Genomic DNA, 26,266 nt, shown 5'->3' with positions numbered 1-26,266 from the left:
GAGAATTATAGCTCACACCTTTAATCCCAGGACTCATAAGAGGTAAGTAAGACAGGAGCAAGGTCTCAGCATTGAGCATTCATTCTCCAGACACATTGAGGATAGAAGAAAAGTTGCATATAACAATTTAGACTCACAAAGATAGGACAGATGATAGAATATTTTCTTTAAATTTTGCCAAATGTTAATGGACCAAATATTGTTAACTATAGTTCTTGATTGAGAACTGTTTTGTTATATATAATTTTGCTATGTTAAAGTTAAAACCTTTCTTTTATTTAGACAGAAAAGAGGAGATGATGGGGATATCCTTTTGTATATGTTTATCTTATTGGTTGATGAATAAAACATGGTTGGCTAGTAGCCAGGCAGAAAGTCTAGGTGGGGCTATCAGATGGGTAGAATTCTGGGGAGAGGATGCAGAGGGGAGCTGACAGGGAGACACAATGTAGCTTCTGGGAAGATAGGACTCCAGGCATTCACTGGTAAAATAAGGCCATGTAGAAATACAGATTAGTGTTTATGGGATAATAATTAAGAGAGAGCTAGCCAGTAAAAAGCCTAAGCCATCAGCCAAACAGTTTATAAATAATGTAAGATGCTGTGTTTATTTGGGTCTAAAAGGCTATGGAAACAGGTGGGACAGGATATCTACAGGAATCTATATCCATATGCCAAGGAAATAGATATTTGCACTTCTATATTTATCACTATATTTGTTTACTACCCACGTTGTGGAATGAGCCTAAATATTCACCAAAGACATGGATAAATAAAATAGGAAGGAATGGAATAATGTCCAAACAGTTAGGAGGATGAATTGCTATTTCAAAAGACTTGTGCCAGGTGCCTTATTGTAACTCAAATTCCAGAGATAACTTGATTCTATGTACCTTGACTAATTAGACTTATTAGACTAATGCATGTACACACACACACACACACACACACACACACACACACACACACGATTAAAAATAAAAGAAAGATTGAAAAATATGATATGCATACAACAGATTTTATTCAGCATTAAAGAAAAAATGAAATGCCATTTGCAGGAACAATGGATGAACCTAGCAATCTTCATAATAAGCAGTATTAAGTTAAACAAATATTAAATGTTCTCTTTCACCATTAAATCTACATTTGTCACAGACACACACACACACACACAGAGAGAGAGAGAGAGAGAGAGAGAGAGAGAGAGAGAGAGAGAGACAGAGAGAGAGAGGGAGAGAGAGAGAGAGAAAAGAATGGAAGTAGATATAGGACTAGATGGAGAAGAAAATATTTAAATTGTAGTGAGGAGTAATTAGGGTGAGTGAGGAGTAAGGAAAGAGAAAGATGGTCCCTAATAGGGGAAGAAAGACAATAATGATAATTTTCTCTCATATGCCAAATATATACACATGCAAACATGTGTGATCATGGGGGAGGGAAGAAGGGGAAAGGCAGATGGTGTGTAAACAAATACAAAGTAGAATTATATAATTTTTATACATTTTGCATATTAGTAAATTGGAACATATGTAGCATTCACATTCATTTATGGAAGTTCACATCCAAGTTTTATTAAATATCAATTTCAAAGCTATAAGCAGCCAATATCCATTTGTCACTGCGTTTTCATTTGTGGCTTCTTTGCTTTGGTTCATCTGATAGTCCAACATAGTTTGTCATCAAGCAGATTTTCATCCATGCCTTTATTCCCAGCGCTAGGGCTTTGCTAGAGAACACTGATTTGTTACTGTCTTCTTGAAATACAAATAGACTGCCTACAAATGCATTGCTCTGTGTTCCTTTCAGAACTTCTAAGATACTAGTCTATAGTGTCTGAAGCTCAGTATTATGGCAGAGAACACACACAACATTTTTAAAGCATTTCCATGACTTTCTTATGTTTTAAGTCTTCAAATTCAAATATGTTAGTTTCACATGTTTCCCTCAGTTTTGCCTTTAAGCTATTTCTGCTTGGTTCAACAATACATTGTCAGTCATTTGAATATTTTCTTCATATCTTCCATTTCTGTGGGATTGGGGTAGACATGGGAGAAGAAAGTTGGTAGGGAGACAGAAGTAACTATTCAATCTCAGTGTTCCTCTGATTAGATGCAGAAGCAACTGGGCTAATCTCATTCATTTTAAAAATGATAGAATATAGACTCTGAATAGCATAAACCAAGATAAGGAAAGCTGTTCTTGTTCTTGTTGGTTTTTTTTTGTGTGTGTGACACATATGTCATAAAATGTCAGCTCAACAGCTGGAGTGACAGACAGCTGCTCATTGGTTCAGAGAGTAATTACTGCAGTGCAGAGGGGCTGGGCTCAGTTCCCAGCACTCACAAGATGTTTCACAACCATCTCTAACTCCAAGTGCAGGGAATCTTTTGGGCTCCTTCGACTTCTGTAGCTACCAGACACACATGTGACTACAAACTTAAACACACACACACACACACACGCACGCAAAACCCTCATACCTATCAAATAAATTAAATCTCGTAAAAAATCCACACTTAAGTTGTTATAATTTGTGCCATCTTAAAGCTATAAAATTTCCACAGATGTTTTGTTGTTGTTTCTGTTGATGGTCTTTTTTACTCTCCTTACTTTTTTTCATACCATATATTTTGAATGCATTCCCCCTCCTCAATTCATCCAGACCATTAGCAGCTCTTTCCTCACCCAACTTCATGATCTCTCTCCCCTTTCTTTCCTCTTTCTCTCCCTCTCCCCTTTCTCCTCTTTCTCAAAACAAAAACCAAAATAATAAGAAGCAAATAAAGAATAATCATCAGTGTGTCTTAAAAATAGAGAAATGTAGAAATGTAAGCCTCCTCAGTGAGTGTACATTTTTTTGTATTGCTTTTCTGGGTGAAATTTTCTTTTCATCTACAATCTTCATCTAGTAATTTACACAATGGAGCATGTTATAGAATTTCAAATGGGAACTTTCTTTTGTCATCTCTCTCCCATAAGTCTTTGTCATGTTTTAATATTATATAGTGATTTCCCACAAATTCCAATTTTAGTAGAATTTGTTCTCTGTACACTCAATTTATAAGATATTAAATTTCTTTGATCTGTCCTCCCTGATAGTTTTCCAAGCTGACTGCAAATTTCTTCAACTCTGTAAACTGAACAGTCCATGTTGGAAAGCTTATTTTTATTATGTGCAACCAAAATGCCATTTTAAATTTATTATTAATTTTATTATTGTTTTCTGTATGGAGTGTGTGTGTGTGTGTGTGTGTGTGTGTGTGTGTGTGTGTACGTGTGTGTGTACATACATGCTTCTGTAGAGGTCACAGGCAACTCTACAGTTGGTTTTGCTGGTGGCAAGTGTTTGTAAATACTGATTCAATTTTCTGGCCTTCAAATAACCACTGTAGGGGATAGTAAGCCACGCCTATAAAGGCTGTCTACAGGTGTGCCTGACCATGCCTGTCAAGGCGTGGTCAAGGTGAGGTCAGGATGATGCATGGGCCCTTAAGGGACCGCAGAGCGAATGGAAGCCCTTCTTCTCCTTCCCCTTCTCCCTGGCCTAGCTGCTCGGCTGCCCCTGGCATGCTCTGGCTTGCATTTGACTGGTATTTATCTGAATAAAGGTATCTTGAACCTACAAGCTCTCCCATCAAACCACTTTTAAATAAAAGAATGAAAGTATTTTTTCAACACTTAAAAGATAAACTTCTGATCTCCCTAACCAAATGATATGCATATTTGCCAAAACAACACTCTGTGCAATTTGCCTACCTGAAGTGTTTGTGACCAATTCCTACAAGAAACCAAACCTTGATTGTTTCTATTTGTCAGTATGTTCATGAAATTGAATTTTTCCTGTATTAACGTGTTAGTAGTGAATATTGTTAATTGTCAGAAAACAAATAAAATTGTGATTGAAAAGGAAAATGGATGGCAGACCATTACAGTATTGAAGCAGATGTTTTACTCAGTGACCTGGGAAGACAATGGAATTCCCTTCCTGTGTCTGAGAAAATGCAAGTCAGATTAGCATGAATAGCTTACCTATGGAGACACATGGAGTCTTGTCACATCCCAGTGGGCTGTGGAGACAGTGATAAGCTGGCTGCCAGAATGCAGTTGTGTCTCAGAAAGGGGACAGGAGATTTAGGAAGCCAATACAAAGCTAGCTCTGTGGCTCTGTTTAACCAATCCAAAGAATATCTTTCAAATATTTTGCCTTAGCTAACATTATATTCGTTTCTAAAGGAAGCACAAACTGGAAAAATTACATTCATTAGAAAATGAAAATTATAAATAGTCTGATTTTAGAGCACTAAAATTATGTAGATTTGAATCAATTTTCTATTTTATATATAATGTACATATACATATATATGTATATATATTGGTTTGCATTTAAAAAGTGACATAATTATTTGAAGTAAAAATATCATGCACAAACACCAATTAGATAACTGGTTTTGAGAAGCCTTCATATCATACATTTCTGTAAAAGAAATTACATTTTATAATAACAGTTATAATTTCATCCTTTGCTTCAGAAGGAAACTGTCACGTAACTATTTGAATCTGGTAACCTGCTCAAGTGATAATCCTAAAGGAGGCCTAGATGTCAAATGGATTGTTTAGTTTTATGCTTTGTTGTTAATTTTGTCTCAAATTAAGAGACTTCTAGGAAATTCTAGTCTATGGTAAAGCTGCCCATAAAAAAATAAAACAACTCATTTGCACTCATTTGGACTTTGTTTTGGCATGGAGATAGATATGGATCTATCTTCAGTCTTCTACATGTCACCATCCAGTTTTGCCAGCACCATTTGAAGATGCTTTCTTTTTTCCATTGTATAATTATAGCTTCTTTGTCAAAAATCATGTTTTTATAGGTGTGTGGATAAAAATGCCTCTGGAAGTTCCTCTATTGTAGAGGGTTTTTTGGCTATCCTGGGTTTTTTTAAATTTTTTTCCATATAAAGTTGCATATTATTCTTCCAAACTCTGTGACAAATTGTGCTGCAATTTTGATGGAGATTACATTGAATCTGTATATCTGTTCAACTATATTCATAGCAGCATTATCTGTAATAGCCAGAAACTGGAAGCAACCTAGATGCCCCTCAACTGAAGAATGGATAGAGAAAATGTGGTACATTTACACAATGGAGTACTACTCAGCGGGGAAAAAAAATGGAATCTTGAAATTTGAAGGTAAATGGATGGAACTAGAAAAAACCATTCTGAGTGAGGTAACCCAGACACAGAAAGAAAAACATGGTATGTACTCACTCATAAGTGGATATTAGATATAAAGCAAAGGATAACCAGCCTACAATTGACAACCCCAGAGAAACTAGGAAGCAAGGAGGACCCTAAGAGAGACATACCACAACACTTGGAGAAAGGGAAGGAACAAAATCTCCTGAGCAAATTGGGAGCACAGCGGGGCTGAGGGGTGAGGGGGGGAGCTCTTCTCTTGAAAGAAGAGCAGTGGGGAGTAGAGCATGAGGGATCAGGAAGGTCTAGTTGGGGGGAAATAGAGAAAGAGAGCAAGAAAGGATACCTTAATAGAGGGAGTCATAGATTTAGAGAAATATGGCACTAGGGAAATATCCATGGAACAAAAAGGATGACACCAACTAAGAATCTAAACAATAGTGGAGAGGCTAGCTTAAATTTCCTTTCTCCATAATGAAATTGATAACTGCTTTAAATGTCCTCATAGAGCCTTTATCCAGTAGCTGATAGAAGCAGGGGAGTTTCACAGCTAAACACTAAACACTGAGCCCAATTCCTGAAATCCAGTTGTAGAGAGGGAGGAGTAATGAGTGAAGGGGTCAAGATCATGCTTGGGAAACCCACAGAAACAGCTGATCTGAGCAAGTAGGAGCTGATGGACCCCAGTCTGACAGCAGGGGAACCAGCATAGGACTGAAACTGGTCCCCTGAATGTGGGAAACAGTTGGGAGGCCAGGGCAGTCTGTAGGATCTCTGGCAGTAGAACCAGTATTTATCCCTAGTGCACAATTGGACTTTGGAAGTACATTCCCTATGGAGGTATACTCTTTCAGCCTATATACATGGGAGAGGGCCTAGGCCCTGCTCCAAATGATGTGATAGACTTTGATGATTCCCCTATGGGAGGCCTCACTCTTGGGGCGTGAAAGGGGCCTGGGATGGGGGTAATAGTGGGGGCATGGGAATATGGGACCTTGGATTGATATATAAAATAAGATTGTTTTAAATTTACATAAAAAGAAAAATATTTCAGAATAAACATCTTGTAACTTAAAAAAAATAAACAACTCACATTTTGTAAATAGACAGAATATCAACCTGTAAGGGTGACATTACTATACAAAATAACACTCCAACTGGTTGTTCCCTGTGTTTGTAAAAGAAAGTCTAATTTGCTTTAAAATAATAGCAAAAGGAGGGGAGAGGCTATATGCAGATAGAGTCCTATTGTTGGTTGAACTGTGTGCTTTCCTAAGTCCACACATTCACATCTGAAGTGGTTTCTTCAGTACCTCAGAAAGCCTCACATGATATGGGTCTAAGATAACTAAGTTTAAAGGAGGCTGTAAGTTCAGTCTATCCATATTGTATTTTGAGATAAAGCATTTAAGTGATCATTTCCTTCAACCAAGGCACATTAGGAACCTTACAAAAGAGAAAGAAACAATAGACATTCCAGTAGATGGTACAGAAGGCAAAGCAAACCAAGAAAAGATGCTTCCAGTGAAAACAAATGCCTTAGCCTAAGATCCTCAGCATTCAAAAAGTGAAAGATGGATTTCTGTTTTCAAGATGTCCACTTGGTCCAACTTATTTGAATGGCCTTAGAAAATTAAAACAATCCTTTGCTTTCTCCTCAAGGTTTTCTCTATCACTACAGTTCTTTTATCCTTTGTATAAAAGCTAGATCATTTCTCTTATGAAAACCAAAGCATAATTAAAGTTGATTTTTGTTTATGGATAATTTTATGAAGTGACTGTGTCTCCAGTGGAAAGTAAATTGTACTAAATTCTAACAGTGGACTAACTGGTTCCAAATCTGTTCTTAGTCCTCTATGGAATAGAATATATGCTTTACATTTTATAGTGGACAAAAAATTCAGGTGTACCTGCTAGAATTCTCCAATGAAGGCCAGTAATTCTAATAATAGATAAATACCTTAGTTAATTGGATTCTTTCTAAAATCTAACGTTAAATATCTTCGTGTGTGTGTGGGGGGGGGTGGGTGTGGTGTGGTGTGGTGTGTATGTGCATAGGCCTGTGGAGGCTTAAGGTCAAATTTGGATTTCTTTCTCTATTGCTTTCCACTTTATTGTATGAGAAAGGGTCTCTTGTTGAATGCAGAGCTTACTCAATGATTAGACTGGCCAGCAAGTGCTTGGGAACTCTCATGCAGCTCCTGATTTTTGGCTTGGTGTTTATGTAAGTGCTGGAGATCTGACCTCAGGTACTCTTGCTCTCACTGCTTGTACAAGCAGTACTTCAGTGAATTAAATCCTTACAATATTTGTGTGAACTGAGAACACACTGCCAAAGATATTAGTGTCCTGAAACTTTGCCTGTGTTATCATTTTAATGGCTATTCGAAACATATTAGATACTGTGTTCTCTTACAACAATTAAGTAAAATGTATGTTCACGAAACATAGAAAAGTAGTTAACTCAGCCTTGAGTTATTTTTAATGTACTTTTCTTTCTTTTAGTTTGAGCCTCAAGTAGGTTTAATTTCAAAGGCTAACATTGTGCATTGACAGAAATTTATTAATTGCTTTCATATTAGAAAATCCTATCTAATAGAGAAAGATAGTCTTGGCATCTTTTCATGTTTGTAATTAAAACTCCAAAATTTGTGTTTATGATATTATGGTTTTAATTAACATATTTTATTTTCTTCAGATAATATCTTTTTATCATATTAGTACTCCTCTCAGCTTCTTCCCACCTTTCTATCAATGCAACGTGAAGTTTTTTCACTCTTTCTCCAAAAACTATACACAAACTAAAAACAAACTAAAATTTTAGAAAGCACAGAATTATGAAAAACAAAGCAAAAATCACACACAAACTCATGGAGTCTATTTTGTGTTGGCTAACTTCTCCTTGGCATAAGGCCTGCCCTGGAATGTGGTTCATATACTCCACTGTGAAACTCCACTGGAGAAAAGTGGTTTCCTCTTTCCCAGTAGGTATCAATTACTATAACTTCTTGGTTAGGTATGGGAGTTTGTGTCCAATTCCCCACATCTGGACTGGTTTGGACCTGTGCAGGTCTTAGGCATTTGTCACAGTCTCTGTGAATTTATATATGCATCAGTGTTGTACCTGGAAGATACTGTTTGCTTAGAATCATCCCCCATTTATGGCTCCTCAAATCTTTCTGCTTCTTCTGCCACACAGATACATGAGCTTTGAGGAGAGAGTCTAGCTAAAGCTTCAAAATCCCCCATTCTTGGAACATTGGTCATTGTGGGTGTCTGTGTTAATTAATATCTACTTCAAGAACAAACATCTCTCCATGAAAGTGAAGCAATGCCCTGAGTTATAGTCATAGCAATATGTTAATAGGAGTCATTTTATTGCTATTCTCTTTTAGTAGAATAATAGTATTTAACTTTTCCCATAGGTTCATGACATTTAATATTAGATTTTTGGACACTTTAGCAATATCAGGTATGGGTTCCATCTCATCAATTTAAAAGCAGTTGGTAACTGTGGTGATTTGAATAAGAATGGCTCCTGTAGGTTCATAGAATGAGTGCTTGATCACCATGGAGTGGCATTATTTGAAAGGATTGAGAGATGTGACCTTGTTGGAGGAAAGGTGTCACTGGTGGTGGGCTTTGAGGTTTCAAAAGTGCATGCCAAGCTCAGAGTATCTTCCTGTGTGTGGACCAGGATGTAGTTCTCAGCTACTTCAACAGCATCTGCTTGCATGCCCCCATGCTTCCTGCCATGATGATTACAGACTAAACCTCTGAAACTATAAGTAAATCCTCAAATAAATGGTCCCATGGTCATGCTCTCTTCACATCAATAGATCAGTGACTTAGACAGTTATTCTCATAAAATTTGTGCCTCTATAAGAAGTATATTTTGAAGGTGGGTCACTAATATGGGTTGCAGTGTTTGTAGTTGGGTGATTATTTTTCTGCTTTGATAGCATGCAAATCCTTCCACCACTATGTGTGTATGTAAGTCAGTAGAGGTGAAATTTTTAGTTAGGCACCTGCTCAATTTCTCCATGTTTTGTCTTCAGCAACAGAGTTTTGTCATCAGGTTTTACAGAGTAACAGTAGCCTTGGCAATAGCCTGTGATATTTTGAGGTAAGTAATCCTAAGGGATCCCTTTGGCCAATGACTCAACAAGATATAATCCATTACTGGTATTGGAGGTTTTATTTGGTGGCATACAATGTTTAGCGGAACTGTTTTCTCTCCCACTTAAGGATGACTCCACTAATATTCCTTTTATATGTGTGCATATTTCAGGAAGTTTTAAAAGTAGTTGGTTTCCATATAGATTTCAAGGAAGCCTAGTACTAGGTATATTTTTGCAGGACTTTCAAAATATTTCATATAGGAAAGGGAGGATAACCAATGATATTACTGTCTCAAGTCCCAACCATTCTTTAAGGAAATTCTACTCATTTTGAAGCTGGTATGTAAATTAACTTTCATTAAATAAATTTCCCCAATTCTATTGTTTGAGTTGATTTTAGGAACATTCAAAAGTCACCAGCAATATTTAGAAGAATATGAGAGATATGAGAAAGTCTTAACTTTGGTCAGGTTCTAGCCATGAGACTCTCTTGGAGTATCACATTTATTCTTATCAGGACTTTCTAACATAGATATTTGTATCCCCCAATTCAGAGAGAAAATTGTGGTTTAACACCCACTACCATATTCATCAGTTAATAGCTGATGCAATCTTAAAATAATATGTGCCACAGAGCATTTTAGTGTGTGTCTGATAAATTTTTGGCAAGCTATTGTGCTTATGAAGTTTGGGGTCATGGTGGGGCAGTGAGATGCAGAACTTCCAACAGTAAGTGGCCATACCAAGAAGCAATGCTTATATAACAAAGCATTTGGCCAGAAAAACAGTGTCAGATGGACCATGAGTCAGATGGACCATGAATCAGCACCATTTTTTTTCTCCTAAACACACAATCTGATCTTCTAAATTGGGATTCTTTGTAAATGTTTGTGTTCTGACTAATAATTTCCAGATAAAACAGCAACATTTAAGTGTACTTTCTTTTTTTTGTACATTGGAAGTGGGGTGAGATGATTATATCCTAGATTATAAAGATAACAGCAGTTATTTATTTAGAATTCCTGTATTAGGCAATATGCCAAGTGATTCTACTGGTAGGGTTATTGAAGCAGAGGAGTGTAAGGTGATTTATTGGACAAACAATCCTATATATGACTTGGCCATCATTAACATGTAAATCCACTACATTGCCTTACTGGCAGCTTTCTTTCCTATTCTTCCCTTTTTCAAACTGAAAAATACTCACTCGATTGTCATTCCTTTTTGACTAGACAAAAAGCAAAGGAAGAGATAAAGGAAGGCATTTGCTAGGAAAGCTGAAAAGAGCTGTAATTAGTTCTAAAGTACTATCTTGGAAACCACTCTCTCTCTCTCTCTCTCTCTCTCTCTCTCTCTCTCTCTCTCTCTCTCTCTCTCTCTGTGTGTGTGTGTGTGTTGTGTGTGTGTGTGTGTGTGAACATTGAGACTAAAGGGGATGGAATGTAAAATGATGCAGCTAAATTCCATTTAGAAATAGTTTTAATGCAGTTCCCAGCTGCTGGATTGATTTGATCTTCTTATCTTGGGAAGAAATTGAACCCTTCAGTACAACCCCTATTTTCTGATTCATTTCTTATTATTGTTATAAACTGACAGTGATTGATTTTTTTAAAATAATTATCCTCGAAGATGAATTAGATTACAAAATAATCTTTGTAGATTATATAGAAATCTACTCCAGGTTTGTAATCAGAAGCTTTTCAGAAAGTATGCTGATGTTAAATCTGAAAAGTACAATGTATTCTTGCTGTTAATACTGGACTTCGAAACAAAAACTACTTAAAACTGGCTTTTTAGAACCACTCCCTGTGGTGGGATACCTTGCTCAGCCTGGATACAGGAAGGATGCCTCACCTTGGTATGCCAAACTTTTCTGATTTCCCAAGGGAAGTCTTACTTCCTCTGAGGAGTGGATGGGGGGATGGGAACGGGGGAAAATGGGAAAGAGGGAGAATGGGAGGGATGGGGAACTGGGGCCAGCATGTAAAATGAAAAATAATAAAATAATAATAAATTATTGTAATAAACATCAAAATAAGTGTTAATTTTTTTTCTGGTAATAATGTGTGGTTAACACAGTCAGAATATAAAAATCTGGATGCCATTGGCTTAGCTCTTAATTGTCTTTGTGCTTCTGGGTGACCTGCCTAAGACTGATCATCTTAGGAGTTGTAAATGAAGGGGGAAGTAGGGAAATTATCTTCAAGCCCTCTTCCCTGCTCACATTCAGCATTCCTATGTTGTATATTCACACCTCACTTAAACGAATGGACCTTTATCCATATGTGGCTTGAAGTAACATTGGAGGGTGATTAAGGGAGAGTACAAAGAAATACTTGGTGATAGGAGGTATAGTAGTTTCTTTCTGTTACCCTCTTTATACTATGTGCTTACACTTAATGAAAATTCCCATCCCATCTCCTGTTTTTTAACAGTGCCTGAAAGGAAGTATAGTGAAATGGAGAGAAAATCATTAAGTCAGAAAGTCGTGACTTTAGCATTGCTAGCTATCCATCCTTTCTCAGCTTCCCTTCTAATCTGAACCAGTATTAGTTAACATGAACAAGCTCAATAGCATGGTGGCCTAATGAGTAGTTTCAGCAGGGTGATGTTTAACTAGAACCCAAATTCCTCTGGAATTGAATAAAATGGAGTACCAAATCAGGAGCATATAAGATAATATAAAATGAATATATATCAGAAATGATATACATGGGCATTTCATCATGCATATGTAGTTCTGTTGGCTAACACTATTTTTATTTTGGAGATAGGGTCTTATGTGTAGTCCAGACATAACTCAAAGTCATTATGTAGCTTAGAATAACCTTGAATTTTTAACCTTCCTGCTTCTACTTCCCCAGTGCTGGGATTCTTGGTGAGCAACATTGCACTTGGTTTCTGCTGCATAATACTGAAGGCAGTTTACATAAAGTCATTTTATTTTTGGACAAAGAAATGGAAAATGAGAATTTATTTACTTGGAACAATGTGTATATCACTGATAAACTTGAGGACATTTTGGTGGCATATGGAGTGACATCTTGATTGGAATGAGTTCAAAGGAGAATGGAAAGGAACTGAAGATAATCCATGGAGCAAGAAATCTGTCTGGAAGTTTTCCTCCAGAAGATATCATTAAAGGTAGTAGCAGGTTGAAATGTTAAGGATTTCTCCAATTGGTTCATGATAGGAGAAAGTAGCATTTTTATATGATATTGGAATAATTCAGTGAAAAAGAAGAAAGCATTGGTGATAATATCCAAAGGTTATGGTTTAAATGTGTCTCACCCAAATTTACTTGCCAGAAATACAGTCTACAAATTTATGTTAATGTTGTTTGCAGGTAGATCAATTAAATTTAGGATATGTGAAAATGAGAGTGAAGGTTCTTGGTGGCATAGGTGGTTTCCTATTAAAGAGGAAGACAGAGCAGAGCAGGCATGGTTGATGAGAATTACCATGTAATACTCTCCACCAAGTCATGATGCAGTAAGAAATCACTCAACAGGCAAAGAGCTTCAAGAAGCTGGTGCTGTGATCCAGGGCTTTTCAACCTTCAAAACTGTGAACTAAATAAACACCCATTCTTTAAAAAGTATCTGGCCCTTGATATTTTGTAATAGTTACAGAAAATAGATGAAGACAACAGAGGAAAAAAAATAAACACTCTAGAGCAATGTGTTGATGAAACGTACGGGTAGAAAATATGTCAGGAAAATGTAGACCATTCATTCAGAGTATTACGAGGATGCAAATAGGCATAGGCAAGATCACAGCAGCTAGAGACATTCTTCTCTGGTTGCTTGTTAAATTCCATATTTGTTGCTTTCCTGTTTCCCCCTCAACCACCTCTTCTTTCTCCCCCTCCTCTTCATCTTTCTGCTCCTCTACCTCCTCATGCTAGAATAATGTAAACAGATATTACTGGTATGAGAAGAGAGTCATTAGTAAGAAAATACCCCTTCAAAGAAAGGAAAGCAGCCTAAGTGAAAGTAAAGCAATACAGAATCGGTAGGCAACAGCTTGGGGGGAGATGAACAACAAAACCTAAATGTAAAAGTAAAATATTCTGAATATTCAATAAGGGGATATAAATAATGGTTAAATCTTGCAGCAAGTCTCTTACGAAATCATTAAAACTATTCTCTACTGTGTTTAATAAAATGGAGAATCTATACAATATGTAGAAAAGGAAAACTGGAACTCTGTGTTCAATAATAATATTAGTGTCACTAAACAATCTGACAAATGACATAGAATATAAAGACTCAGATGAAGCCATCATTCTAAAGTATTCCAAATAAATACAAAAGCATTTGCATTTTGTATTAGCTGTCTATACTGCACAGGAAAATAAAATGTAGTTTCTAGTTTTAAAACCTGTATTTATAAAGAATAAGACTATTATATTAGTTGAAGGTGTTGTGCCCAAATTCTGAAACATCCAAATCACCAAGAGACCCATGTTGATGCAAAAGCAAAGAGTCTTTTATGGTTGTTTAATGAGCTAACCCTATCAGTTTAGGCCTTTCATCTGCTCATCTTGGTGGGTGACTGAAGAAGGACTCTGAGAAACTACAAGGCAGGGAATATATTGGGTAGAGCAAGGGGTGTGTCTAGGGGTCTACAACAGTCTCAGGACTGCTGCTCTTCCAGGCTTAGGCAGTCTGTCCTGTGTTGATTGGCCAATTGGTTGTTATGGCCTACAGGCCCTCCCAGTGTGGTTGCTATGCTCTGCATGTCACTGTTCTGTACATGTACTGTAAAGCACACCCAGAGCCCTAAAGCACAGCCCTGCCAGCTAACTTCTGTTTGGTTCCTTGCCAGGAGGAGAGTATCTGACCTCTGGTGACTCAGCACAGGAGGGGCAAGGCCAGGCAAGCACATGTTGAGTCATGTCTGCTAAAGCAGAGGCCTGGCCCCTTCAAATGGTACTTTCCACTTTCACTTCTAGGAGGCGAATTGTGGCTGGGTTTATGTTGACCCTAAGAGAGTCATACATGCCCCCCCCAGAGAAGGGGAAAGCCACAAGATCTCCTGTGCAAACTGGGAGCATGGGGTGGAGGGGTGGGGGTGGAGGTGAGGTATCAGCAAGAGGAGGGGAGAAGAGAAGTGGGGAGGAGGACATGAGGGATCAGGAAGATTGAGTCAGGGGAAGAATAGAGGAGAGCAAGGAAAGAGATACCTTAATATAGGGAGTCATTATAGGTTTAAAGAGAAATCTGGAACTAGCAAAATGTCCATGGATCCACAAGGATGACCCCAACTAAGAATCTAAGTGATAGTGGAGAGGCTACCTTAAATGCCCTTCCCTATAATGAGATTGACCATTACCTTATATGCCATCCTAGAGCCTTCATCCAGTAGCTTATGGATGAAGCAGACATCCACAGCTAAGCACTGAGCCAAACTCCTGGAATCCAGTTATAGAAAGGGAGGAGTGATGAGCAAAGGGGTCAAGACCATGCTGGGAAAACCCACAGAAACAGCTGACCTGAACAAGGGGGAGCTCAAGGACCCCAGTTGGACAGCTGGGGAACCAGCATAGGACTGAACCAAGCCTCCTGAATGTGGGTGTCAGTTAGAAGGCCTGGATAGTCTATGGGGCTTCTGGCAGTGGAACTAGTATTTATCCCTAGTTCACAAATGAACTTTGGGAGCCCATTCCCCATGGAGAGATACTCTCTCAGTTTAGACACACAGAGGAGGGCATAGTTCTGCCTCAAATGCTGTGACAGACTTTGATGATGCCCAGTGGAAGGCCTCACCCTCCCTGGGGAGTTCATGGGGTGGGATGGGGTGTCGATGGGGGGCAGGGGAGAATGAGAGGGAGAGGGAACTTGGATTGATATGTGAAATAAGATTCTTTCTAAATTAAAAATATAAAAAGAATAATACCATTGTAGAAATAACCTATGTGATTAACATAAGAGATTATTTTCTCTTCAGCATATAATTTTGCAAGTACACTAGTTTCTTTTTGCACAAGTTATTTCCTTCTGTATTTCCCAATATATTGGTTCCATATTATCCCATAGCAGAAATATTTGCTCTTGCACTCACATATCCTACATGCTATCTTCTTTCTAGGGCTTTAGAAAACTGTAACATATAGAAAACAGATAATCCACTTAGTGCCAGATTTCTCTTTAAACCTATAATGGCTCCCTCTATTATGGTAACTCTTATGTTGATCTCCTCTATGCTTCCCTTGATTCAGTCTTCTTGCTCTCTCATGTCCTCGTCTCCTTTCCTCTTCTCCTCTTCTCTTCCTCCTAGTTCTCTCTTCCCTCCCCCTATGCTCCCAATTAGCTCAGGAGTTCTTGTCCCCTGCCTCTTCTCTGGGGGATCATGTATATCTCTCTTAGGGTCATCCTAGATTCCTAGTTCTCTGGCAAGTTGACCCTAACTAAAAATCTAAGCCATAGTTCAGAAGCTCACTTAAATGCCCTTCTCTGATAATGAGATTGATGACTACCTTATACACCTTCCTAGAGCCTTCAACCAGCAGCTGATTGAAGCAGAAGCAGACACCCACAGCTAAACACTGAGCTGAACTCTGGAATCAAGTTTCAGAGAGGGAGGGGTGATGAGCAAAGGGGTCAAGACTAAGCAGGAGAAACCCACAGAAAGAGCTGACCTGAACAAGGGGGAACCTCCTTGACCCAGACTGATTGCTGGGAAACCAGCATAGGAATGTTCCGAACCCCTGAACGTGGATGTCAGTTTGGAGGTCTGGTTAATCTATGGGGCCTCTGGTAGTGGATCAGCACTTTTCTCTAGTACAGAAATGGACTTTGGGAGCCCACTCTACATAGAGGGATGCTCTCTCAGCCTAGACACATGGGGGAGGGTCTAGACCCTGCTCCAAATGATATGTCAGAATTTGAAGATTCCCCAAGGAAGACCTCACCCCTCACCCTCCCTGGAGAGGAGAAAGGGGATTAGATAGGTGGTTATTGTGGGGCAGGAGAGGAGGGGAGGGAGAGGGAACTTGGATTGACATGTAAAAGAAACTTGTTTCTAATTTAAATAAAAATATTACAGAAAAGAAAAAGAAAACAGATCATCTAAGCTTTGGGCCACATGTATTGTGAAAATAAAGCATATTCTTAGCAATGAGACTGTCAGCATTCCAGGCAATGTTGTCACTACTGTGAAGTGACACAGCAATTGTGAAGAACTTCTGAGGCATCTAGAACAATGTAGAGCTGTGTCACCTTGGAAAGAAAAGAGAGGCTTAGAGTTGGTGAATGGTGTGAGCCTCTAGAAATGCTATTGTCTGTACTGTCTTCAGATGTGTACAGGATAGGATCAAAGGCCTGGTCTTATGACCTTACTAAGAGACTATATCTGCATATACTTACTTTATCAATAGCATTATTCAGAAGGTGGGTCTCTTTCTGAAAGTCAAACTTTCTTAGTAAAAATATACATGTAAGTTGACATGAGGCCAAACATGGCTTTTTTAGCCTTGTAAGTTAAAAAAAAAGTTACGTCTCCAAGGAAATGCTTGTGAACTTTTATCAAATTTAGCTGATTTGATTCATCAAATCACTGAATTTCATAACAGTGATATTAGAAAAAAGTTATATTTTTGTTCCTAAAATGGGAGCTGTCCCACATGTTTATTGGTAAGATCCAAGAGCTAGATAGACATCACAAAAGACTGATAATCCTTAGAGCTTACCTGTGCTGCTGCAAAGATGCAATGAATGCTTTAAGCCCAATAAACAAAAAGTGCAACTATAGCCGATCATGAAACCATCTGACATATGTATCTCCCTCAAGGTAGGTAACTTTTTACCATGATATCATCACATTCTCAGGCCCAGTGTCATTCTAAATTCCTCCTTTGTATTCTTTCTTATCCATAAATCTTTTTTGTGGGTTACTTTGCAGTGTGTATCTAGTCTTTTTAAAAGAGTGATATGATGTGAATTCTCATGTTGTAAGTTCTCTACAAAAGAAGCCTTTAATAATGATGATTTGAGTGATCTTATTCTCTGTCAATTATGCTCATGTATTGACTGGAAACCCCATCAGAGGTCAGAACTTGTGATTACAGTGTGGCCTCTTTGTGGGTCCTATCCTATAAAAAATGCCACCGTCTTTCATCATTGCCACACTAGGTACTAAGCTTCAACATATCAGCTCATGGGGGAAATGACTCTGATCATAGAACCAGGAAATGCATATTTGTACAGTTAATATTAGGACATCCCCACTACAATAAAAATTCTTTATATTATTCCTTTTCTTGTTTATGAAATTTTATTATGCTTTAATTTCACAGAATTTCATCACTTTCTCTCTCAATATCTCCTCTCAACTGCCGGCCGTGAACCCTCACATCCCCTCCTACTCTTAAGTTGATAGTATATTTTTCTTTTATTATTTTTTCTTATAAACAAATATATACAAATATTTCTTGTTGAAAAACAATTTGAACCTTCCTATATTGGTCCTCAATTTGCCAAGGGCTTTAGATTCTGTCTGGGCTTCCACTGTTGTTCTCCTAGGCTATCTTTCAGTTGTACTTCCATTACTATTTATACCCATATTTCCTTTTAATATTCGTATCCATTATTATCTTTAAGACGTGGTTTTGTTATAGGGCCCACTTTAATCTAAAACTTGCAAGCCTCCTTCCTCAGCTTCCCTGTGCTGCACTTTAGAGACTATCTAGGTTTAGGTTGCTCTTAAAAAAACAGTTGCCCTTGTAAGAAACATTAAATATTACTCTTTTCCTCCAAACACTGAAACTATCCTTCATGACCAGGAATTCAAGTCATTATCTTTCTTACCTAATAAAACTGTATGCAAATGTTTAAACACTGCCCCCAAAGTTGTAAGGCCTTAAAAAACAAAACAAAACAAAGCAATTAAAAACCAGAAGACACAGAGGCCTTATTTCATTATCTCAATTTAAATGACATAATTGGTCCAGCCCTTTTCCCTTAAGATTGGAAAGTCCACGGGATTGAAACTCAGCCACGGGGAAGAAGAGAAAGTCATTACCTGTATTATAATAAAAACCTGATTTTTGAGAAAGAAGCTAAAATTATACAATGTATAAAAGAAAGCATCTTCAACATATGGTGCTGGTTTAACTGGATGCTGACATGTAAAAGATTGTAGATAGATCCACAATTATAGCCATGCACAAAACTTAAGTCCAAGAGGATCAAAGACCTCAACATAAGTCCAGGTACACTTAATCTCTTAGAAAAGAAAGTGGGAAGTACCCTTGAACACATTGGCACAGGAAACTACTTCTTCAACATAATACCAGTTGCACAGATTCTGAGATCGACAATTAATAAATTGAACCTTCTGAAACTGAAAAGCTTCTGTAAGGCAAAGGATACAGTCAATAACACAAAACAGTAGCCCACTGAATGTTAAAAGATCTTTAACAACCCCACATGGGACAAAGGGCTGATATCCAAACTATACAAAGAACTGGTCACCAAAACACCAAATATTTTAATTAAAAAGTGGAGTACAGATCTAAATAGAGAATTCTCAACAGAAATCTCAAGTGGCTGAAAGACACTTAAGAAATTTCTCAACATCTTAGTTATCAGTAAAATGCAAGTTAAAACAACTCTGAGATACCGTCTTACACCTGTCAGAATGGCTAAAATCAAAAACACCTATGACAGTTTATGCTGGAGTGGATGTGGAGAAAGGGGAATATTCTTTTATTGCTTGTGGGAATGCAAAGTTGTACAGCCACTTTGGAAATTAGCATGGAGAGTCCTCAGGAAAATGGGAGTCAGTATACCTCAAGATCCAGCAATTCCACTCCTAGGCATATACCAAAAGGATGCAATTCATACCACAAGGACATCTGTTCATCTATGTTCATAGCAGCATTATTTGCAATAGCCAGATTCTGGAAGCACCCTAGATGCCTCTCAATTGAAGAATGGATAAAGAAAATGTGGCACATATACACAATGGAGTAAAACAACAACAACAACAACAACAACAACAACAATAACAATGACATCTTGAAATTTGGAGGCAAATGGATGAAACTAGAAGAAAAAATTCTGAGTGAGGTAACCCAGACATAGAAAGAAAACGTGGCATTTCCTCACTCATAAGTGGATATTAGACATAGAGCAAAGGAGAACCAGCCTACAATCCACAACCCCAGAGAAACAACGAGGACCCTGAGAGGGATATACATGGAGTCCTGAGAAGGGGGAAAAGCCAAGATCTCCTGTGTAAATTGGGACTATGAAGGGAGGGGAAGGAAGGTAGGAGAAAGAGGAGGGGGTAAGGGGAGTGGGGATGAAAACATGAGGGATCAGTAAAGTGGGAAATTACCAATATGGAGTTAGGTAGAAATATAAGGGTATTTAATAGGGAAAAGCATTGCAGAGCAACCTAGCCAGCGGGCATGGCAGCAGTCTGTACAGCAAGCCGTAAGGGTGAAAACTGAAAGTGGAACCCAGCCAACTGAAACTCTTACTCTACATCAGCCCGACCACGCCCTCACAGGCGTGGTTAGGCAGACCTGCAGCCAGCCCCAAAGCAGGCGTGGCTACAGGTTCTCCTACAATTCCCTTTTAGTCTAAAAGAGGATTAAAACTTAACAGTGTAAAGTATCTAAAATTAACAATCATAAAGGTGAAATATAAGAAAGCACAACAATCTGCTTATGTCACATGCTATCTATTTTAACTAAACCATAAAGTCATCTGAAAGAGGTGTTCAAGCCTGAACACCTCCTTCCAATCCCAACCATAAACAATAGGAAGCTATCCCTAACTAGGTATATACACTATCCTAAGTGACAATAATGGGGAAAGGGGGTGAGGCATCCTCCAAGTTACTTCCTGCTGAAATGGGATGAGGATAGACTTGTTGGGTCCTGTAGGAAGAAAATGTTAGTATAGAGAATCCAGTCCATGTTAGATGGGATTTGCTTGATTGAATATCTTGCTTGAAATCCTCAGCTTGACTGATGTCAGTACCCAAAGGTCTAGCGGGAGTGTCAGTTGAAATGGGGCAAGTTGGATCCAGTGCAGTCGAGGAGGTGTGGCCCATTTTCTTTCCAGGGTGTCCAGGGATTGCTGTCAGGCAGGTTTTCATAGGCTGTGTGGGACTCAAACATAAACAGTTAGCAGAGAAATGTTTGTTTGTGTATAATAGAAAAGGCAACCATGGGAAAATAATGATTATGAGAGGGTGTACACCTTGAAAGAAAGATTCAAGAAAAGACAAAGACAGTCCCCAAATTCTTCTTTTATTCTGTATTGCATCAATTGGCTTCTTGATACAATACAGAAACTCTAAAGTTTAGTTAAATAACATGCTTGTATTTTAGAGGAGGAAAGCCAAATCCACCTCTAAATCCAGCATTGCTTTAATTGAATAGGGACTAGAAAAATAAAGAGAAATATAGTTCTCTGAGAGACAGCTGTAAAGTTTACCATATGGCATGTTCCTTTTGTTTGGTGGTTATAGCTACCTTTTCTTCTTGAGCACCTGACCATGTAGTGTCCTTTGCCTTCTGGAGTTGAGTTTTCCTGTGAAGATAAAAGCTAAACAATTCCCTTTCCTTTGGGAGGTTTTTATTTAGTTTATAAGATATACCTTGGTAGAATACCTGCCTTTTGTCCTCGTCGAGAGGTTTTTCCTTTTCAATGTGAATCTTGATCAACTTTGATGGTATCTAAAGTTTTTCTACTCCTGTGGAAACCAATGCAAAACCCCTACCCCAAAGTAACACATGTCCTGGTTTCCATACAGAGGTTAGTACATCTTTGAAGTATACCAGCTGATTCAGTTCAGTAGTTTTTTTCTGTAGTCCAGTGTCTTTCCGCAGCTGTTTGTCCTTTTTCATTGGTATTAAGAAAGTTTAGGATTAATAAAGCATTATGCAACCTATGTTTGGGGGGTTTAGTCTTCCAAGCTTGTTTGTTGAGCATCTCCTTAAGTTTTCTATTAGATCTCTCAACCACTGCTTGTTCTGTAGGATTGTGTGATATACTAGTGACACGCTTTATGTTATAATATTTGAAAAATTGTTCCAATTTTGTAGAGACATATGCTGGAGCATTGTCAGTTTTTATTTGTGCAGGTATACCCATAACTGCCATCACTTCTGGCAGATGTGTAATAACAGAATCAGCTTTTTCAGAGTTAAGATCAGTAGCCCATTGGAACCCTGAGAATGTGTCTATAGTATGATGTATATATTTCATATTCCCAAATTCTGCAAAGTGTGAAAGACATCCATCTGCCAAACCTCATTTCTCCAAATGCCCTTAGGATTACAACCTGCTGCCAATGGAGTTTGATTATAAAAAGAACCAGTAGGATAGTTACTCACTATCTCCGTGGCTTGTTGCCAAGTGATGGAGAAGTCCTATTTCAAACCTTTGCTATTTACATGATGTTTCTTATGAAATTCTGAGGATTCTAGCACAATTCCAATTAATAAACTATCATTCTCATCATTGCCTTGTGCTAGTAGGCCTGGAAGATCTGTATGGGATCTGATATGTGTAATGTATATAGAATTATTTCTGTTTCTGATTGTTTCCTGTAATTGTAAAAACAGAGAAGTTAATTCTGTATTATCAGGAATGAATTCTGCAGTCTCAATATGTAACAAGACTCTCTCTGCATATTGAGAATCAGTAACTATATTAAGAGGTTCTGTAAAATCCATAAGTACCATGAGAATGGCATATAATTCTGCCCTCTGTACAGATGTATATGGACGTTAAACTACTTTACTTACCTCACCTGCTTTATAACCTGCCTTACCTGATTTGTTGGCATCAGTGTAGAAGGTAAGAACTTCAGAAATGGGAGTTTGTCTTACAATATGTGGAAGAATCCAGACTGTCTTATTTATTAATTTAATTCTGTCAGTTTTGGGATAGTTGTTGGTAATTGTTCCCAAAAAGACAGCAAGAGCTATTTGCCAATATTCATTATCCTTCCACAAGAAGGAAATTTCTTCAATAGTTAAAGGTACTATAATTTCTGCTGGATCTTTTCCAGTCAGTTGATGAAGTCTTAATTTGTCCTTTAAAATCAATTCAGAAATCTTTTCTATATATGTCTTTAACTTTTTATTCTGTTTATGTGGCAGAAATATCCACTCCAATATAGTGTCTTCCCTTTGCATCAGAATCCCAGAAGGGTATTCTCTGGATGGCAAGGTAACCAGAATACAGTCTAAATCAAGGTTTATTCGATCTACATGTGAATCCAATTTTCTGTTTTCTACCCATTGTAACTCTTTTTCTGCCTCAGCAGATAATATTCTCGGACTGTTTAAGTCCTTATCACCTTTAAGAGCCATTTTTAAATGCTTTAAGTCATGTCCTTCTACACCAATAACTGTCTGTAGTTGAGAAATTTCCCCTAATAATTTCTGAAGAGAATTAAGAGTTTGATAACGATCTCTCCTAATTTGTACCTTTTGAGGTCTGATTCTCTGTAAGTCTATCTTGTAACCTAAATAGTTAATAGAATCTCCTCTTTGTATCTTTTCTGTGGCAATCTGTAACCCCCCAAAGAGGCAGAACTTCCTTCACCATTTCAAACATACATTCCAAAATTTCTTTATTGGAATCTGATAAAAGAATGTCATCCATGTAATGATAAACAAGAGATTGTGAAAATTTCTTATGAATTATTTCCAAAGATTGCTGTACAAAGTGCTGACACAAAGTAGGACTATTTAGCATTCCTTGTGGCAAAACTCTCCACTGATATCTCCTAACTGGCTGTGAATTGTTTAGATTTGGTACAGTAAATGCAATTTTTTTCTTTATCATTTTCCTGTAACGTTATTGTGAAAAAACAGTCTTTTAGATCAATGACTGTGATAGGCCATCCTTTAGGTATTAAGGAAGGTAATGGTATTCCAGGTTGCAGAGAGCCCATTGGTTGAATTACCTTATTTATGGCTCTCAGGTCTGTCAGCATTCTCCACTTACCTGACTTCTTTTTGATAACAAATACAGGAGAATCCAAGGACTGGTAGATTCCTCTATATGTCCAGCATTTAGCTGTTCCTGTACTAACTTTTCTAAAGCCTCTAGCTTCTCAGAGGTCATAGGCCATTGTCCTACCCAAACTGTTTTATCTGTAAGCCACTTCAATGGCAGGACCTTTGGCTCCTCTGAAGGTCCATCATTTGTACCTAGTTTCTGTACAGCATGGATGGTTGGTAACTGTTTTCCATAGTGTCTTACCAGATCTTTTCTACTATCTAAAGATTGTATATGATTTGTATCCGACATTGGAGGAATATTAATCTGAGTATTGCATTGCTGTTAGAGATCATAACCCCAGAGATTTATAGCTATATCTGCCACGTATGGTTTCAGTATCCCATTCTGTCCTTCCGGTCCAATGTAGACCACCGAGTTAACACTCTGTCAAACTCTAGATGGAGATCCAATTCCTAAAAATTGTACATTTGCCTCTCTAAGAGGCCATTTCTGAGGCCAAGACTTTTGGGTAATAATAGTCACATCCGCCCAAGTGTCTACTAAGCCAGAAATAACTTTATTATTAATTTTCACTTTCAACTGAGGCTTTTTATCATTAATAGCTTGCCAAAATATGCGTTTCTCATTTTGTCCATTCACATTTGATTCTTCATCACTATTCAAACCACCATCTAGAGCAGTATCATTTTTCAAAATAGGCAAAGAACTATCTATTTGTCCTGTGAGAGATTGTCTCCCACTGCTACTTTGAATGACCTGACCTTTCTCGAAGAGGGGGCCTTCTTGAGGCCCGCTTTGGGGTTTCCCGGCCTTACTGGGTTTCCTTGCATGTCCCTGGTCAATCTACATTCATTGGTCCAGTGTCTGCCCTTACCACGTCTTCTACACAATCCAGAAGGCAATGGCCTTCCATATGAGGCATTGTAAGAATTCGTTTGTCTACAATTTCTTTTAGTATGTCCCATTTTACCACAGTTGAAACATCTAGGTTCCTGATGCCTTCGTGGTTGCCAGGGGAATGCTCTTCCTACCCAAGGTTCTGGTTCATAGTAGTAGTAACCTGTAGCCTCTTGATACTTATGTTGACCTCTGTAAGGTGCTTCTCCTTGCCAAGCCCTTACATCCTCATCTCTAGAACTTTTAATTTCCTGTTGCCGTTTTAAACCTTTGGAGAAGGCTTCTCCTACCCAAGCTCCAGTATCTTGCACATTATAGTCAATGTTGGCTGCATACAAAATCTATTCTTCTAGCGGATCTGATCTGATCTTTAAAGGCAAAAGTATTCTTTTGCATATTGGGTTTGCATTTTCATAAGCTATTGTATATATAATTGATTGTCTTGTTTCTGGATCTGTTACCTGTAATTCTACTGCCCTAGTTAACCTTGGTAAGAAGTCCTGGAACTGTTCTGTAGGTCCATGTTCTATTCTGGTATAAGCTTCTAGGCGTTCTCTCGGCTCAGGAACCTTATCCCAGGCATTTAATGCTGCTTTCCTGCATAGGGACAGTATATCGTCATCATATTCAGCCAGAGCCTCTGGGTTAGCATAAATACCCTGACCAAGAAGCTTATCTAGAGGGGCTTCAAAACCTTCCTTTATGCCCTGACGCTTGAGGAGCTTTGCCTCTTCCCTCACCAATGCCTTCCACTGGATTTGGCATGAATTCTCAAGTACAGCTGCTACCAATCATTCCCAATCTCTGGGTGTCACCCTGTTGAAGGTTGCCCATGAATGTAATAGCTGTTTTACATAAGGACTATGGAGACCATATGAGACAACTGATTCTTTAAAATTCTTAAGATCCTTCAGCTGTATAGATTGGCATTCATAAGCCATCTGTCCATGAGGGTGTTTCTTAGAAGCTGGCTTTTCTACCATGGTAGCTGGGTACACTAATGGTGTATGAGTAACAACCTTAGAGGAATAGTCATGATACCTGGGTGGAGTAGGTGCCTCAGATTGGAGTGATTCTGCCTCTGAGGCATCCCAAAGATCTTTAAGCCTACTAATGATATCCTTATGAAAAGTTTTAATCTCCTTAATCATAAAAGATTCCAAACATGTTAGTGAATCTGTAAATTGCTCTAACTGATCATCTACACGTTTTTCTAGGTCTTTAATATGGTCGTCCTTAGACAGCATCTGGATGGTATGGAAACTGCCTTCTAGGTATTGGAGTCTAGATTCGAGGTCATGATTTGCTGATTTTGAGTCCTCAGCAATCAACTGTATGGACCTATGTAATCTGTCATCCCTGGACTGTAAATTATCTTCCAAACGTTCAAATCTAGACTCAAATTTGTGATCTGCTACCTTGGATGCTTCAATAATTGATTGAATGGTATTGTCCAATTCTTCAACCCTATCCTGGGTATTTTGCACCTTTGCATCTAGTTTCTGGGTAACACTGCCTATCTGAGTTTCTAGCTGGCTACAGATATTCTTTAACTCATCACAGTCTTCTTACAGCCTAGCCTCTAAGGCTTCAGACATGGAGGATCTCTCTGTGTTTATCTTATCATAAATATGCTGCATCTCATCTTGCGTAACAGACAGCTCTGTCTTTAGTGTATTGGACACAGAGCCAAGCTTATCATCCAATTTCTGTTCCACTTGCTGTACAATTGTGGTTTGACCTATTCTGTTCTCCCAAACCTCATTGCGTAAAGCTGTTATTTCCTGTAAGTAGGTGGTGAAGTTATCTCTGTCCCTGTTCCTGAACCCTCTAGCTAGTTATTTTATTTGTACCAGCAAGTTAACTGCCATTACAGCATATAGGCCAGTAATTGGCAAATTAGCATCCTCCTCAAACAGTGAATTCTTGTAATAAGCAAAAATATTACTAATTTTAGCAAATGATAAATATTCTGCCATAATTTTACCTGATTTCTACTCCAGATGCAGTAACTATCTTTGACCAGCAGGTGACACAGGCATTCAGCTACTT

This window comes from Cricetulus griseus (assembly GCF_003668045.3).
Source record: "Cricetulus griseus strain 17A/GY chromosome 1 unlocalized genomic scaffold, alternate assembly CriGri-PICRH-1.0 chr1_0, whole genome shotgun sequence".
In the NCBI taxonomy this organism is placed as follows: Eukaryota; Metazoa; Chordata; class Mammalia; order Rodentia; family Cricetidae; genus Cricetulus; species Cricetulus griseus.
The sequence above is the reverse complement of the archived record's forward strand: the minus strand, read 5'-3'. Positions refer to the sequence as shown.